General features: G+C 34.6%; 1 protein-coding gene across 1 annotated transcript in view; it reads right to left on the minus strand.

The window, feature by feature from the left end:
• LOC119592483 overlaps window positions 1-243 on the minus strand; it is a gene marked incomplete in the record, with an annotated part of 33,525 nt that overhangs the window by 8,094 nt on the left and 25,188 nt on the right.

Raw genomic sequence — 243 nt, forward strand, 5'->3', positions numbered from 1 at the left:
CAAGGTTGCAGCTGAATCTACACTCCGAGTGAATGAAGAACAAAAGGAAAATGCGTCGCAGGACACTGATTGCGTTTTAAGCAGCGGTGGTTATAACCAATTCACGGTATATGCAAAATTTCTCCCAATCTTAAAAAACAACAACACACAGTAATCAATCTAACCTAGCAAATACCAACGAAAGTTCCAAAACTAAATATTTAAAAACTACTTGTAAAAAATTAAGAACTCTCCAAAATAAAA

The sequence above is a fragment of the Penaeus monodon genome, chromosome 30, assembly GCF_015228065.2.
Source record: "Penaeus monodon isolate SGIC_2016 chromosome 30, NSTDA_Pmon_1, whole genome shotgun sequence".
Classification (NCBI taxonomy): Eukaryota; Metazoa; Arthropoda; class Malacostraca; order Decapoda; family Penaeidae; genus Penaeus; species Penaeus monodon.